Below are 16962 nucleotides of genomic sequence, written 5' to 3' on the forward strand. Positions count from 1 at the left end.
GATTGTCAATCCTTATTAAATCCTATCAGGAACTGAGGCTAAACCTGGGACAGAAATCAGTCCTCAACATCCAGCATGTGTGACAGTCACACCATTAGCCTGTGCCACCATTGTTCTTGATCCCTGGCCTTAAAAAGTCCCAGCCTTTCCAAACCTCAAATTGTTCCCTAATTTTTTTTTTTTACATCAGAGGCAGTAGTTAAAACATGTTAGCCAGCCTAACAAACAATTTTATTTTTCCAAATGCTTTTTAAGGGTGCTGGTCGTCACTAATTATTCTACATTTCCTTTGGTGATGGTGGAAGCACTGGTCTTCCACAGAGGAAATTCCTAAAAGACCTCGACCACTATTATTGCAAATGCCAATGATGTTGCTCCCTGAGTGGTGGTAAGCTCCAGGAGGATTTTTATGTACTTCTTAGAATTAGAGAGATATGAGGGGAACAACCGAGCGAAATGCTGCATGAAGTTCTCAGTACAGTTGGTCCTTGGGGCTATGACTCACCAAAGAGCAATGAGGCTGTTCTAAACAGTGGGCCATACCCCAGGATTTTTAAAATGTTGTGTCATTCCTCCTTCACAGCACTTGGCAATACTCCATGTCAGAACCAAATTTGAACCATGCTTTTACCCTGGATAGAATTTCAAATACTATACTGAATAGGGAGAGTGGGCAGCCTTACCTTGTCCTTCACTTTAATGAATTGTTTTAAGTTTCTTTATATTTAGCTTGATGGTCATTACAGGTTTCCTCTCCCTTGCTTTTACTATGTTTCTCCATAGGACTTGTCTCCCTTATCACTCACACTCTTTTATCATGAAGCGGGGCTGGAATTGCTTTTTCTGCATCTAATGAGATTATCATGTAATTTTTTTCCTTCAGTTTCACTTATAGTGGATTATACTGATGGATTTTCAGAATTTGAACCATCCCAACCTCCGACTAGAAATTAAAAATTACCCAGCATAACCTACGGAAGTACTCGCCTGCATACTCTAACAACCCCCCCCCGAAAAAAACAAAAACAACATGCAAACAAAAAAAAATCATTCACCCTACAGAACAGATTTTATACTAACATACACACTCAAACATCCCACCCCAAAAAAAAAAAAAAAACAAAAAACAAAAAACCAAAATACATGCAAGCAAGAAAACCCTGCACCCACAACATCAAAATAGCATGAAGTTAATATCACTGGTCATTAATACCGTTAAGCATTAGTGGCCTCTATTCAACAACAAAAGGACAGAGGTTAAAATAATGGATGTAAAAACAGGATCTGTCATTCTGTTGCATTCAAGAAGCACACTCCAGCAATTGAGATAGACATAACCTTAGACTAAGGTGTTGGGACATGTTTTCCAAGAAATAAAACAAGAAACAAGATGGTGTAGCCATTCTAACATCCAGCAATCAGACTTCCAAACAAAAGTAATCAAAAGAGAAGGGGAAGGACACTTCATATTTATTACAGGAAAAACCCACCAAAATGGCATCTCAATTCTGGATGTCTATATCCCAAAGACAAAAGTAGCAACATTGGTGAGAGAAATATTGCTGAAGCTCAAATATCACATCGAACCTCACACATTAATAGTGGGGGGCATCAATGTCCCATCTCACCAAGGGCAGGTCATTGAGACAGAAACTAAAAATAAAACAATAAAAATAGAATATATAACTGCCAGGGGTTTCAATTAATCTGACCTCACTCATATCTACAGAATATTTCACATGAACACAAAAGTACACACTTTCTTTTCTGTACCTCATGGAACCTTATCCTGAACTGATCATTTTCACCCTCAATAAACAAGTCACAACAGACACAGAAAGACTGTGCTAACCATTGGACCATTCTCTCACTAAGGGACTCTAAAACCCTGTTGTATAGAGTGCTAGCATTTCAATGTATCTCTTAATGACACTCCATTGGTTAGATGTGCCATATTTCCTGTATTCATTCCTCTGTGGAAGATCATCTGGGTTCTTTCAGCTTCTGGCTATTATAAATAAGGCTACTATGAACATAGTGGTGCTCATGTCTTTGTTATATATTGGGGCATCTTTTGGGTATATGCGCAAGATAGGTGTAGCTGTGTCTTCAGATAACTCAATGTCCAATTTTCTGAGGAACCTCTACACTGATTTCCAGAATGGTTATATCAGTCTGCAATCCCACCAACAATGGAGGAGTGTTCCTCTTTCTCCACATCCTCACCAGCATCTGCTGTCACCTGAGTTTTTGATCTTGGACATTCTCACTAGTGTGAGGTGGAATATCAGGGTTGTTTTGATTTGCATTTCCATTATACTATAGTTGTTGAATATTTCTTTAGGTATTTCTCTGCCAATTGATATTCTTCAGCTGTGAATTCTCTGTTTTGCTTTGAACCCCATTTGTCAAATGGTTATTTGTCTCCCTGTAGTCTCACTTCATGTGTTCTTTGTATATTTTGGATATAAGCTGTCTATCAGTTGTAGGATTGGTAAAGATCTTTTTCCAATCTATTGGTTTCCATTTTGTCCTAACAACAGTGTCCTGTACCTTACAGAAGTTTTTCAGTTTTTTTAAGATCACATTTGTTGATTCTTCATCTTAGAACATGAGCCTTTGGTGTTTTGTTCAGAAAATTTTCTCCAGTGCCCATGTGTTTGAGATGTTTCCACACTTTGTCTTCTATTTGTTGGAGAGTATCTGGTTTGAAGTGGAGGTCCTTGATCCAGTTGTACTTATGCTTTCTACAGGGCAGTAAGAATGGATCGATCTGCAATCTTTTACATACTGACCCACAGTTGAACCAGCACCACATGCTGAAAATGCTGTCTTTTTTTCCATTGGATGGTTTTGACTTCTTTCTCAAAAATTAAGTGACCATGGTTGTAGGCGTTCATTTCTGGGTCTTCAATTCTATTCGACTGGTTTATTTGCCTGCCTCTGTCACAACGCCATACAGTTTTTTTTTGTTTTTTTTTTTTTTTAATCACTGTTGCCCTGTAATACTGCTTGAGTTTAGGGATAGTGATTCCCATGGAAGTCCTTTTATTGTTGAGGACAGTTTTAGCTATTCTGTGTTTTTTTTTTATTCCAGATGAATTAATGAATGTTCTGTCTAAATCTTTGACGAATTGGATTGGAATTTTGATGGGGATTGGAATGAATATGTAGGTTGCGTTTGATATAATGGCCATTTTTACTGTATTAATCCTGCCAGTCCATGAACATGAGAGATCTTTCCATCTTCTGAAATCTCCTTCACTTTCTTCAGAGACTTGAGGTTCTGCTCATATGCTCATATTTTTTACTTACTTGGATAATGTCACCCCAAGACATTTTATATTATTTGGGGCTATTGTGGACGGTGTCATATCCCTACTTTCTTTCTCTGCTTGTTTAGCTTTGTGCAGAATTATTTTTATACTCAGCCACTTTGCTGAAATGTTTATCAGGCTTAGTAATTCTCTTGTGGAATGTTTGAGGTCACTAAGTATACAATCATATCAACTACAAACAGTGCTATTTTAACTTCTTCTTTTCCAATCTATATCCCTTTGACCTCCTTCAGTGTATGCTTGCTCTGACTAAGATGTCTAGAACTATATTGAATAAGTTGTGAGAGAGTGGGCACCCTTGTTCAGTCCCTGATTTCAGTGTGATTGCTTTAAGTTTCCCTCCACTTAGTTTAATGTTAGTTACGGATTTGCTGTATATGTTTAGGTGTGGGCCTTAAATTCCTGTGCTTTCCAGGACTTTTTTCATGAAGTGATGTTGAATTTTGTCAAAATCTTTCTCAGCATCTAATGAAAGGATCATGTGGTTTTTATCTTGGAGTTTATATAGTGAATTATGGTGTTTGTTTTCTGTATATTAAAGTATCCCTGCAAGCCTGGGATGAATCCTACTTAAACATAGTAGATGATTGTTTAATGTGTTGTATGAATAGGTTTGCAAGAATTTCATTAAGTATTTTTGTGTTGATATTGATAAGAGAAATTGGTCTGAGTTATCTTTCTTCGTTGAGTCTGTCTTTGTTTTAGTTATAAGAGTAATTGTGACTTCATGAAAGCAATTTGGTAGTACTCCATCTGTTTCAATTTTATGGAATAGTTTGGAAAGTATTGTTATGAATTTTTCAATGAATTTTGGATGGATTTCTGCACTAAACCCATCTAATCCTGGACTCTTTTTGGGTGGGAGAGTTTTGATGATTGCTTGTATTCCTTTGGGAGTTATGGGTTGTTTAAATGGTTTATCTTTTCCTGATTTAGGTTTGGTATCTTGTATTTGTCTGGAAAATTGTCTTTTTTTTTTTCAGATTTTCAAGTTTTTTGAACCTAGGCTTTTGTAGTACAGTAATTTTTTTAATTTCCTCTGATTCTGCTGTTCTGTCTCCCTTTTTAATATTTGATTTTGTTAATTTGGACACACTCTCTGTATCCTCTGCTTAGTCTAGCTATGGGCTAATATTTCCTGTTGATTTTTTCAGAGAATCGGGTATTGGTTCTGTTGATTCTTTGTATGGTCCCTTTTTTTCTACTTGGTTGATTACAGCCCTGAGTTTGATTATTTTCTGCCTTCTACTACTCCTGCATGTATTTGCTTCTTTTTGTTCTAGAGCTTTTAGGTGTGCTGTCAAGCTGCTGATGTATGCTCTCTCCTGTTTCTTTCTGCAGGCACTCAGAGCTATGAGTTTTCCTCTTAGCACAGCTTTCATTGTGTTCCAAGAGTTTGGGTGTGTTGTACCTTCATTTTCATTGAATTCTAAGAAGTCTTTAATTTCTTCCTTTATTTCTTCCTTGACCAAGTTATCATTGAGTAAAAAAATTGTTCAACGTCCATGTATATGTGGGCGTTCTTTCCTAATTTTTATTGAAGAACAGCCTTAGCCCATGGTGGTCTGATAGGATGCGTTGGATTATTTCTATCTTTCTGTATGCTTTGAGGCCTGCTTTTTGACTGATTATATGACTAATGTTGGAGAAAGTGCCAGGAGGCTGTGAGAAGAAGGTTTATCTTTCTGTTTTAGGATAGAATGTTCTGTAAATATCTGTTAAGTCCATTTGGTTTATACCTTCTGCTAGTCTGTCTATATCTCTGTTTAATTTCTGCTTCTGTGATCTGTCCAGTGATGAGAATGGGGTGTTGTAATCTTATACTATTATTTTTTGCGGTGCAATATGTGCTTTGATCTTTAGTAAGGTTTCTTATGTGTATGTAGGAGCCCTTGTATTTGGAGCATAGACATTTATGATTTTGAGTTCATCTTGGTGGATTTTTCCCTTGACGAATATGAAGTGTCCTTCCTTATGCTTTTTGATGACTTTTGGTTGAAAGTCGATTTTATATATTCTTCAGATCATTTGCTTGGAAAATTGTTTTCCAGCCTTTTACTCTGATGTAGTGTCTGTCTTTGTCTCTGAAGTGTGTTTCCTGTAGTGCAAAATGCTGGGTCCTCATTACATATTGTGTGTCAATCTGTGTATTTTTAGTGAGGAATTGAGTCTATTGATGTTGGAGATATTAAGGAATAGTGATGGTCACATTCTGTTATTTTCATAATTGGAGGTTAGTTTATGTTTGTGTGCTTCTCTTCTCTATGTGTTGTTGTGAAAAGACTAATTTCTTGCTTTATCTATGGTTTTACTTGAATCCTTGTGTTCGGTCTTGCCAGTTAGTGTCCTTTATAAGACTAGATATGTAGAAAGGTATTGTGTAAATTTCGTTTAGTCATGGGATATCTTGGATTCTCCGTCTTTGTTAATTGAGAGTTTTGATGGATACAGTACCCTGGGATGGTGTTTTTATTCTCTTAGTGTCTGTATGACATCTGTCTATGATCTTCTGACTTTCATAGTATCTGAAAAGAATTCTGATTTAATTCTGATAACTTTGCCTTTATATATTACTTGACCTTTTTCCTTACAGTTTTTAACATTTTTATTTGTTTTAGGCATTTGGTGTTTTGACTATTATGTGATGGGAGAATATCCTTTTCTGGTCCAATCTATTTGGAGTTCTGTAGGCTTTGTGTATGTTTATGGGCATCTCTTTCTTCAGATTAGGGAAGTTTTACTCTATAATTTTGTTGAAGATATTACTGTCCCTTGATGTTGACAGTCTTCACTTTCTTCTATACCTGTTAAGACTAGGTTTGATCTTCTCATTGTGTCCTGGATATCCTTTATGTTTTGAGCTAGGTCTTTTCTGTTTTACATTATGTTTGACAGTTGTGTGATTCTTCTGCTCCTTAGATTATGTCTTCTATGTCTTTTATCCTGTTGGTGATTCTCACTTCTATGACTCCTGGTCTCTGTCCTAGGTTTTCCATTTCCAGGGTTATCTTCCTTGTGCTTACTTTATTGTTTCTATTTCCATTTTTAACTCCTGGGTGGTTTTGTTTATTTCCTTCTCCTGTTATGCTGTTTTTCAAGTAGTTCTTTAAGGTAGTTTTGTGTTCCCTCTTTCTTGCATTATATTTGTTTACTTCAGTTTTTTCTATTGTCCTGCATTTTCTTAAGGGAGTTACTATTCTTAACATCCTCCATCATCATGATAAATGTGAAATTATATTTAGATCTTCCTTTTCTGGTGTGTTTAGATATCCAGTGTTTGTTTTGATGGGAGAATTGGGTTCTGTTGAGCCCAAGTAGTCTTGGTTTCTGTTGTTTGTGTTCCTGTGCTTTCCTGTGGCCATCAGGTGGTCTCTGGAATTAGCTTGTCTTGCTCTTTCTGACAGTGGCTTGACCGTCCTGTAGGCTCGTGTGTCAGGGCTGCTGTAGACCTGTTTTCCTGTTTTCTTTTACCCAGTTAAGGGAACAGAGTATTCTGCTCTCAGGCATGTAGTTGCTCCTGTCTACTTACTTTCAGCTGTCCCTGTGGGCGGGAACCAGAAGGAACTTCCCATACTTCTCCTAGGTCCCTCTGTGGGGGGAGGGGGCACAGATGGTACAAGGTGTTTTCCTCTTGAGTCAGGAATCTGGGCAGAGAGTAGTCTCCTCTGATTTCCCAGGAGTGTCTGCTTCTCTGAGGCTCTAGTTACCCCACCATCATGATTTGGGTACAGGGAGCTGTTTGACAAGATCAGTTCCGATCCAGGCACAGTCTGGAACATGGTGCTCCAGTAGATTTACTCCTCCTCTATTCCAGAGTCACTATGCAATTTTGTCTTGGGCCAGAGATGTGGGTAATTGTGGGCAGAAGTGGTAGTCTGTGTGCATTGTATGCTCAGTATTGCCCACACTCCTGGGTGATCAGCTCTCTCTCCCACAGTTTCTAGGAGAAGGGAGCTTTGTGCTGGAATCAGCAAGGTTCAGGAGCCAGCTTGAAACTGGAAATGCCTGATCCCAGAGGAGTTCTGCCTTTGCATGTCCTGAGTCAACCAGTGAGCTCGCTTCAAGCAGAAAAGTTGGAATCACCTCTTCTCTCAGGCCTGAACTCACTTGTTGGGCTGACTTTCAGCTTTCCATAAGGGCTGCAACCAGAAGTGTCTTGACCCTACTGCTCCTAGGTTCCTATGCACAGGAGGCCCAGATGGAGCTAGGTGTTTTTTTCTTGAGTCAGGAATTTGAGCAGAGTTCTCACGGGTTTCTGCCCCTCTGACAGTGTAATACTTCCCCACCCCTCATGACATTTGGGTGTAGAACACTGTTTGGACAAGTTCAGATTCAGCTGCAGTTTGGACTGCAGGGCTCCTGCAGATTGACTGCTCCTATATTCATGTATCCAGTGGCACTATGCAGTTTCCTCTTGGGCTAGGGATCTGAGCACATGTGGGAAGAAGTAGCAGGGTCTCCTCGCTGAGGTCTCAGTATTGCACACTCTTCTGGGTGTTCAGCTCTTGTCCCACAGACTTTCCAAAGGATTTCAAATGTTCACTCCCTATCTTACAGGTCCTCAGTCTTTCCAGTTCTCCTCCAAATTTTGTTGGAGAAGACGCCTCTGGTTAAGGGGAGGTACAACAGGCCCAATCAGAAAAAAAAAAAGGGGCTGGAAATCTTCTTCTCTTAAAGGTAATCTCAGTGATTTCTCATATTCCACAAGTGGAATAAGTCCTGCCCCTTCTCCAGAAGAGACTTTAATACCTTTGCCAGCTGCCAAAGCAGGGCAGAGAGCTCTGTCCATTCACAAAGACAGTCAAAGATGTGCCCTATCTCCACCAACGTGCTTATGAAATCTGCTTCGGGTAAAATGAGTTTGAAACCTGATTCTGCTGACAAAGCGGATTGCAGAACTACCCTATTAAGCCAAGAGGACATTCAAAGTCCTCCACTATTAAAAATGCGCTTAAATCATCACTTATGATCCAAGGCGTACAAAATACAGTTACAAATACCCAAGTGAACCTCATAACACACATACCAGCCCAAGAAGAGACAAAATTTTCTGCATGTACACCATTAGATCAAGGACCATTGACAGTTTCAGAAGGGGCTCTTGAGAGTTCCACACCCACGCAAGATGTGGTAGAAATTTCTGAATCCACCGATGGAACTCCTGTGCCTTCTGCACATAAAAAATATGTTCTAGCAGCCTCACCATATCCCCCAGTACTTCAAATGTCCCTATATAATAGAGAATTATTCAAATATCCTCTCCACTGAAGGGACCCTCCTGACATCCCATTAGGCCCACAAAAGCCAAGTTTATCAAAACACACTGTCAATGAGCCATGCAGACTCCATATTTATACAATGTGCAGAGAAGATAAAATATCCCCTACCTCCTCAGGGGACTCTAAGTCGTTCTGTCCTGAAAGCAGAGGCTCCAAAATTTTCCACATATACATCAGAGATGCTAGAACTTCCCAAAACTGAGCAGTATTCTCTGAGTATTACTCTATCTCATAAAGAGACTGTGGGACAAGAAACTTCTACAAAAGGAGGTCTACCCATAGCCACATCTTTAGAAATGTCTTGTGGATGTGACACATATACAAAAGATATTCTAGGACAGATTCCATCTGTAGAGAAGTTTATGGACCCAAACATATGTGAACCATGAAATGCGAACACCAGAGTCTGTAGCATCCTCCACAACTGAGGAAAGGGATTCCTTGTATTCCATTAGTGTAAAAGAATGAATACGACCTCCACAAATTCCACAGTAGGCTATAGGAACTTCCTTATCTCCTCAAAATCAGCCATCTTCCCCAACTACAGAAGATGCTACACACTCTTCCAAATATTCAGAAAAGATTGCCATTCCTTCTTTATACCCACAAGCAGACCCAGAACATCTGCCAAATACCTCAAAAGCTCTGGATTTTACCTCATCTTCTGAAGGGGCTTTAGAGCCTGTTTTGCCTCTCAAGCAGGCTAGGGAACCTGACACTTCTATAGGAAAGTCGGTTTCCACTTCTCCAGCAGAAGAAATTTCTCTTGGAACTTCCACAGTTACAAAACAATATCTAGAATATGTCTATGATGCTCAGGGAGAGGTCACATTTTCATAGGTAGCTCTAATACATACCCTCCATTCTGATATCACAGTAAGGATTCTACACGTATACACGGTACATTAAGACCTTCCTCATCTGAGAAGGATGTCTTAGGATCTACTGCATCTGAACAGCATGTTTTAGAACTATCCCCATATACCTAAGTAGATTTATTTAACATGTCCACTCTGGGGATAAAGAGGCGATATTCTCCCTCTACCAAAGTGGACCACAGACATCCAGTTTCTATAAAAAAAAAAGGTTAAGATTTGATCCTTCTGATGTAGTCTTGAGAAATTTCCTCTAAAGAAGATAGTTTCAAACATCCCCCTTCTGCCAAAAGGGATCTTGTGCCATCTTCTGCAGCCAAAGAGACAGCAAAAGCTACATCTTCTCCTCAGGTGAGTCCTAACCTTCTCCATCTGTCCAAAGGGCCATGGAATTTGCAAAAAATATGAAGGAAGTTTGCAAAGATGCCATTCCTTGAAAGGACTTGCTGGACATTCCATATTGTCCCAAGATGCTCAAGTAACTCCTCCTTCTACAAAAAAGGCATGTTCACCGTCTACCCTAGGGTTTAAGAGAATTTCTTCACCCCTCTCTAGGGCTCCAGAAAGTGTTCTCCATGCTCAAAGTGGTTTGTCATTGTGCAAATTAGACTTCAAACATATAAAACCTTTTTTTTTATATTACCAAAGGTCTGAGGGAAAGTCCACATCGAAAAAAAATCATTTAGACCTTGTGCCATTAGTCCAAGTATATCAGAAAAATTCCATGTCTTTTAAAGCACCTAAAAATCTATCTTGCTCTAGCACTCGTCCTAGAAAACAATTACCTTTAGTCATACAATCCCTAGGATCATTGAAATACAAAAAGGGGTGTCTAGAAACTTTACCATCTGCCAAAAGGTCTTTAGGATGTTCACCAACTTCTCCAAGAGCTCGGTTAACCCATAGAAGAACAAAAGAACTAAAGCCATCTGCTCAGGGTGTTTTCCAAAAACCACTTATTTCTTCTTTGCTTTTATACCAAGACAAGAGTCCAGCTTCCTCATCCCCATCTCTGATCTCTTCTTCCTATTTGTTCTCTCTCCCAAATCGCTCTGTACTCTGAATTAGATGCCAATTACTAAACCATAGACATATGGAAGGAGGTAGTTGCTGTCAAAACAAAACTTGTGATATCACATAAGAAGCTACGGCTCTCCAGGACACAATTGAATTTTCAAGGAGGGCCTAATGATGATGGAACTGCCATAGCCTACCTGCTCAAGAGCTTCCTTGCATTGACCAGATTTGGTTGTGCACTTTCCAGTAGTGTCTCCTGTGATACAGTAGAAACATTTACATGCTACATCTCTGTACAGCTAGAGCCTTCTCTCTGCTTTATTAGTGATTACATGCTCTGAATGAAGAAAGTTAGTCAGGGGCTTGTCATGGGTAGAAAAGATCTAGGAACACAGAAGGAAAGATATTCTTCTGGAGATTAATTTTATTCTCCGGTCAAATCCTGTGACATAAAGTTCAATTCCCTAGGTTTTCCCTGTTTTGCTGGTGCCAGTATTTTCCCTACAGAACTTTAATTGAGTGAATATTGTTTTATATTTTCTGATTGTAAATTCATTTACAGGGGACATTATATATGTTCCTGCATGTGTACTCAAAATTTCATTTTTCAAATTCCATTTTTTGCAATGAATTTGGTATCAAACGTGGCTCAGCTATAGAGTGAATATAAGAGTGGAAATATTGTGTACCTACTTCTAATGATCAACTCCCAAATCCATATTTTATCCATTAATTACAAGACATCAGTAAAGCAAAGGACAACATGGAGTATAGAATGTGGTTCTGAAGTTCTATTAGATATCAGTCCTCTAATATCTACCTTCTTGTGTTCCCAGGGATAGGCTTGAGGGTTTTGGATGTTTTACCATGATTCTTTCTTCAGGCCACACATCAGTTTCTGAGTGATGGGCAGTGATAGGAATGGCTTGTGGTCCAATGAAACCTCAAATTCAATAGGTTATAAAAAACAGGAGGGAGTCTATTTGCAATTGTCACTTGTGGATCCTATAGTCTTCACCTTGTTATGCAGAATCCATCCAAATATTAAACCAAAATTCCTAGTTGTAGGATCCACCAAAATTGTGTATATATATATATATATATGTATGTATGTATATAAATGTATATATATATATGTATATATGTATATATATGTATATATATGTATATATGTGTGTGTATGTATTCACTTATATATATGTATATATGTATTCATATATATATGTATGTATGTATATATATATGTGTGTGTATATATATACATATACATACATACATATATATATATATATATATATATATATATATATATATCAGGCACAAAAACTTGATAAGATTGATGAAGATAAAATTGCATTCTGCCAATAAATGGTTTTAGATCTTTCATGAGAGACACAGCTAGAGCATGTCAAATACAGAAGTGATTGCTAGTGGCAAACCAGAGAACTGAATACAGACCCCTTGTTTGTAGATGTTGAGAAAGGATTACAAGAGCTGAATGGGCTTTCAACCACCATAAGAACAACAAGTTCAATTAACCAGGGCTTTCTGGTATTAAACCCATATTCCATGACTGTTTATGTACAGACCTGTGGCTCCAACTGCATATGTGGCATAGTATGGCGATGTTGATCATCAATGGAAGGAGAAGCCCTTGGTTCTCCCTAGTTAAAGGGAATGTCAAAGCACAGTAAAGGTTATAGATAAGGATAAGGGGACCAGCTAGGAATATTAAGGACAGGAAACTGGGAAAGGAAATAACATTTGAAATGTAAATATAGAAATATCCAATTAAAAAAGGTATATACGGGGCTGGGGATTTAGATCAGTGGTAGAGCGCTTACCTAGGAAGCGCATGGCCCTGGGTTCAGTCCCCAGCTCCGAAAAAAAGAACCAAAAAAAAAAAAGGTATAAAATTTGCTAAAAAAAAAAGGAAAAAAAAAAACAAAAGATAATTAGCAGCTAATCAGACCTATTGAGTCAGTAATCCAAAGGGTTCCTGTCAGGGATTTATAGTCAGAATAATACTAGTGGAAAGATTGAGATGATGAAGATCAAATTTGGAGCACTTCTCTCTCCCAAATACCAGTATCAGACACTTACTGCTCTATAAGTATCCAAATAATTGAGGAGTTTACTCTGAGCTGAGGAAAGTATACTTATTTTTCACTTCTTCCTTAGGACCATTTTCTTCTGGGCAATAAGAACAAAAATCCATGAGCTCTAAGGAAAAGAACAGTGTCCTTCCAAACACCTGGCTTTTGGGAGAAAGAAATTAATGATATAAACACTCTGACTTCCAGGAACCATTAGAAGCAGGGAATTCCAGATTCTTCTGAGAGGCTCCCAGCTCCTGATCCCATGTGTGGAAGGATCAGATCAATTCTATCTCTTCAACTTACATATTCCACTCCTACCAAGGCTTCAGTGAGATTTCTCAGGGATGATGTATTTCTTCCTTCTTTTATACCAAGACAGAAGACCAGCTTCGTTCTCCCCATCTCTGATTTCTTCATCGTCTTTGTTCTCCCACCCTAATGACTGTTTCCCCTGAATTTGAGGCCAATTAGTAAAACCTATAGGTACTGAAGTAATATCTGAGAGGCATTTGCAGTCAGGACAACACTTATTACATCACAGAAGAAGCTAGTGCTCTCAAGGATACAAGAGATTTTTCAGGGAGAGCCTAATGATATTGTCACTGAGAACTGCCATGGCCTGACTCTAAACAGCTTTCCTTACATTAACCAGTTTTGAGGGTGCCAATTTAGGTATGTCTCCTGTGACACAGTGGAAACTTTCGTTCTCCATCTCTCTAAAGCTAGTGACTTCTGAATGGAGAAAATGAGTCAGGGGCATGGCATGGATAGAAATTTTTTAGGAACTTGGAGTGGAGGAGATTCTTCTGGATAATATTTTTATTCCCAGGTCAATTCCTGTGACATACAGTTCAATTTTCTAGGTTTTCTTAATTTTATAAAGGCCAGTACTTTACCTACACACCTTTCGTTGAATGAATATTGTATTTCACTTTCCTATTGTACATTCCTTCATAGGGGACATTATAAATATTCCTGAATATGTACTCAAAAATTCTGTTTTCAAATTCCATTCTCTGCTATGATTTTGGAAACAAAGTGGGCCCATCTATAGACTGAGAATAACAGTGTAAATATGGTGTACCTACTTCAATTATAAATTCCCAAATCCTTATGTTATTCAAAAATTACCAACATCAATAAAGCAAAGGACCACATGGAATATACAATTCTTTTCTCTATTCACATTTGATATCTGTACTACACTATCTACTTCCTGTGTTCCCATGGCCAGACTTGAAGTTTTAGATGTGTTGCCATGATTCTTCCTTAATGTCATATATAAGAAACAGGAGCATGGGCAGGGGGAAGAAAGACTTGAGGAACAGTGAAACCTCAACTCAATACCTTCATAAGTACAGGAGGGAGTCTCTTTGATATACTCATTTGCAAACTCTACATTCTTGACCTAGTTGTGCAGAATCCATGTAATCATTCCACCTAACCTAATAGGTGTAGGAAGCACCTAAAGTATATATATATATATATATATATATATATATATATATATATATATATATATATATATATATATTTTCAACCACCAAAACTGGATAACATTGATGAAGCTAAGAAATGCATTCTGCCAGGAAACAGATATAGATATTTCCTGAGATACAAAGCTAGAGCATGTCAAATACAAATGTGAATGTCAATGGCAAACCAGTAAACTGGAAATGGAGTTCCAGTTGGTAGATTCTGAGAAAGGATAATAAGAGCTGAAAAGGCTTTCAACCCTTAAGAACAAAAATGCCAATGAACCAGATCTTTCTGGTACGAGACCAATATTCAAAGTTGGAAAATGGAAAGACCTAAGGCTCCAACTGCATTTGTAGTAGAGGATGGCCTTGTTGGGCACCAAAGGAAGGTTAAGCCCTTGGTCCTCCCTTGGTTTGACTTGCATTTAAAGGGAATGTGAAGGGACAGTAATGGGATGGTTTATAGAAGAAGTGGAGAGGGACCTGTTAGGGATCGTACGGGAGGAAATTCTAAAAGGAAACAGTATTTTAAATATAAATATATAAATATACATTTTAAAAAAAGAAATAAAATTTGTAAAAAATAAAAGATATAAGAAATAAAAGTAAAGAAAACTACCAGCTAGTTACAGCTATTGACTTAGAAATCTAATGAGTCACTATCAGGTAATGACAGTCATAGAAATAATAGTTGAAGGACTGAGATGATGATGTTTAAAATAGAAGCTCTTCTCTATCCCAGATGTCAGGGTCAGGCACAAACTGCACTATAGGAATCTAAAGCATGGAGGAGTTTACACAGAGCTAGGGTTACAAAACTTGTCCTTCCCTTGTTCTTTAAGTCCCTTTTCTTCTTGTCAAAAAGAATAAAGGACATGCACTCTCAGGAAAACAACTGTGCCCTTTCCATCCCTTGGCTTTTGGAATAAAGAAATGAATGATATAAACTCTCTGACTTCCAGGAACCATATGAACAGGTAAGTCCAGATGATTTTGAGAGGCTCCCATGTCCTCATTCCCATATGTGGAAAGCTGAGATGAAGGCTGTCTCTTCAGGGAACCCACTAAACACCTACCCCGGACTCACTGAGCTCTCATATGGACCAGGTAATTCTTCCTTTTTGATACCAAAACAGAAGGGAAGCTTTCTTTGTACATCTCTGATTTCTTCATCCTCTTTGTTCTCCCTTCAAAAATGTCTGTTTATTCTGAATTAAAGGCCAATTAGTAAGCTCTAGGGGTACTGAAGAAATATCTGAGAGGCAGATGCTATCAGGACAACACTTGTGACCTCACAAAAGGAGCTAGGGCTCTCTAGGTTACAAGAGATTTTTCAGAGAGGGCCTAATGATAATGTCTCTTAGAACGCCCATGGCCTACATGCTGAACAGCTTTCCTTACATTGACCAGTTTCAAGAGTGCCTTTTCCAGGAGAGTCTCTTGTGTCACAGTGGAAACATTTACGTACTCCATCTCTCTATAAAGTTAGATACTTCTCTTTTCTTCATTAGTGGTTACATGCTCTGAATGGTGAAAGTTAGTCAGGGGCATGTCACGGGTAGAAAAGATTTAGGAAGATGGAGTGGAGGTGATTCTTCTAGATAATATTTATACTCCCAGGATTATTCCTGTGACATACAGTTCAATTTTCTAGGTTTTCTCTGTTTCGCAACGGGCAGTATTTTCCCTATAGACCTTTAATTTATTGAATATTGTATTACAAATGTGATCATATTCTAGTTTTCTTCTCTTGCTTAGTGATGAAAAAAGTGATACCCAGTACTGTATTAGAACAAACATTATATAGTACACCTAAAGAAAACAAATTGCTCCCAAGGTCAACGTAACTTCATAAGTAAGCAATTTGAATTCACAGAGAAATGGTAAAGTATTGTATTATTTATCCTTAAAAGGATACTTGTAAGAATCTTTTAGAAACAGAAATCTAAACATCTGTATAAAAATGTTATATCTGCTTTAAATGATCAGAATGCACATCTGTGATTGGCAAACCTTATTAAATCCTATCAGGAAGCTGAGAGTAAAACTGGTTCAGAAAGCAGTCATCAACAGTCCAGCATTTGTGACAGTCACACCATTAGCCTGTGCCGCCATAGTTCTTGATCCCTGACCTTAAAAGATCCCAGCCTTTCCGAACTACAAATTGTTCCATACATTGTTTTTTATATCGGAGTCAGTAGGGAAAAGATCTTAGCCAGCTTCACAAACAATTTTATTTTTCCAAAAGCTTTTAATGGGTTGTGGTCCTCGCTAATCATTCTACATTTCCTCGGGCAATGATAGAAGCAATGATCTACCCCAGAGGCAATTGCTAAAAGACCTGTATCACTCTTATTGCAAATGCCAATGGCACTGCCCTCTGAGTGGTAGAAAGCTCCATGAGGATTTTCATGCACTTCTTAGATTAAGAGAGGATGAGTGCAATAACTGAGCACCACTCTGCCTGAAATCCTCGTGGGGTTCATGACTCACTAAGGTCCAACGAGACTGTGCTGAAGAGTGGGCCATACCCCAGGATTTCTAAAGCTCTGTGCCATTCCTCCTTCACAGGCCTTGGCAATACTCCATTTCAGAACCAAATTTGAACTATGCTTTTACCCTAGATATAATTTCAAATACTATACTAATTAGGGAGAGTGTGCAGCCTTACATTGTCCTTAACTTTAATGGAATTGCTTTACATTTCTTTTCATTTAGGTTGATGCTGGGTACCGGCCTGCTGTCCATTGCCTCTATTATGTTTCTGCATAGGACTCGTATCCCTGCTTGCTCTCACCCTTTTAACATGAAGGTGGGTTGGAATATTTTTGCAAGCTTTTTAAATATCTAATGAGATTATCATGTGATTTTTCTCT

At 38.3% G+C, this 16962-nt stretch overlaps 1 long non-coding RNA gene across 1 annotated transcript in view; it reads right to left on the bottom strand.

Annotated features, from left to right (window-relative positions):
* The window catches only part of LOC134484804 (uncharacterized), a 52238-nt gene extending 38438 nt beyond the window's left edge, over positions 1-13800 (bottom strand). The window contains exon 1 of the long non-coding RNA XR_010062611.1: positions 12912-13800. This is a non-coding gene — a long non-coding RNA (uncharacterized LOC134484804). The remainder of the gene's footprint in view (positions 1-12911) is intronic.
* Between the last annotated feature and the right edge of the window lie 3162 nt (positions 13801-16962).

The sequence above is a fragment of the Rattus norvegicus genome (genome assembly GCF_036323735.1).
Source record: "Rattus norvegicus strain BN/NHsdMcwi chromosome Y unlocalized genomic scaffold, GRCr8 chrY_unlocalized_9, whole genome shotgun sequence".
NCBI lineage: Eukaryota > Metazoa > Chordata > Mammalia > Rodentia > Muridae > Rattus > Rattus norvegicus.